At 79.4% G+C, this 1080-nt stretch overlaps 1 protein-coding gene across 2 annotated transcripts in view; it reads right to left on the bottom strand.

Moving 5' to 3' along the window:
• Positions 1 to 760, bottom strand: part of LOC116525468 (coiled-coil domain-containing protein 57) — a 45838-nt gene extending 45078 nt beyond the window's left edge. For both annotated transcript variants that reach the window (XM_032241227.1, XM_032241226.1), the window contains exon 1: positions 634 to 760. The gene's annotated coding sequence lies outside the window, so the exon portion shown is untranslated. The remainder of the gene's footprint in view (positions 1 to 633) is intronic.
• Between the last annotated feature and the right edge of the window lie 320 nt (positions 761 to 1080).

The following is a 1080-nucleotide window of genomic DNA, read 5'->3' as shown; positions in this document are numbered from 1 at the left end:
TCCGCCCCCCAGGTTCGAGCCCCTCCTGCCTCCGCCCCCCGGGTTCGAGCCCCTCCTGCCTCCGCCCCCCGGGTTCGAGCCCCCCCTGCCTCCGCCCCCCGAGCAGCCGGGACCCCGGGCGCGCGCCACTGCCCCCGCTTTCGCAGTTTTGGTAGAGACCGGACTTTGCCGCGCTGGCCAGGCTGGCCTCGAACTCCGGCCTCCCAAAGTGCTGGGGTCACGAGCGCGACCCACCGCGCGCGGCCTGTTTTTTTTTAACCCACAGTCCGTGGGGCTGCCTGGGAGCGGAGCCGTCCTTGCCGACGGCGGAACCGGCGGACGCTCCCGGGGCCCCGGGCCCTGGTCGGCAGCACCCACCGCCCCAGGTCGCCCGGCGGCGGCCGAGGAAACGCGCCCGCCCCGCCGCAGCCTCCGCGAGGGGTCTCCGGTCCGGGCCCGGCCGGGCTCTGAGGGCTGAGCTCGCGCTCGGGGTCCCCGCCAGAGCGCCGCGTCCCAGCGGACCGCCAGTCCCGGCGTTTTCCACAGAAAAGTGCTCTGAGCGGCGCCCCCCGCCGGCCGCTCCCGCCCCCCGCCCCTCCCCACCGCCCCCCGCCGCCGCCGCCCCCCGCGCCTCCCGCGCCCCCCGCGCCTCACCGGAACGCGCTCCCGCCGCGTTGCCACGGCGACCGGGTCCGTCGACCGCGTCCGGCTGCGCTCGGTGCAGCGCTCGGGTCCCGCCGGCAGGAAACCGGGTCCCTGGCGCGGGGTTCCGGGTTCCGGGCTCCGGCCCCTCCCGCCCGCCCAGTTCCGCGCTGCGCGAGCCCGAGAGGCGCCACGAGGCCGCCGCGGATCGAGGCGTGAGCCCGGCCTCCTCACCGGCCAGCGGAGCGACCCCGCCGGCCGAGGGTCCCCGGCGCCCGCTCCCGAAGGGTGGCCTGAGCCTTCGCCCGGGACGGGGGCGCACGAGGGCGGGCGGGGCCTGCGCGGGAGGGGGCGCCGCCCCGGGCCGGGGTGTCGAGTTCCCGGCGCCGCCCACGGGCCCCGAGACCCCGTGAGGGAACCGCGGAGAGGAGGGGCCGGGACGGACCGACGCCCAGAGGC

This window comes from Sapajus apella, unplaced genomic scaffold (assembly GCF_009761245.1).
Source record: "Sapajus apella isolate SASKATOON/1434 unplaced genomic scaffold, GSC_monkey_1.0 scaffold48, whole genome shotgun sequence".
Lineage (NCBI taxonomy): Eukaryota > Metazoa > Chordata > Mammalia > Primates > Cebidae > Sapajus > Sapajus apella.
The sequence above is the reverse complement of the archived record's forward strand: the minus strand, read 5'-3'. Positions and strand labels throughout refer to the sequence as shown.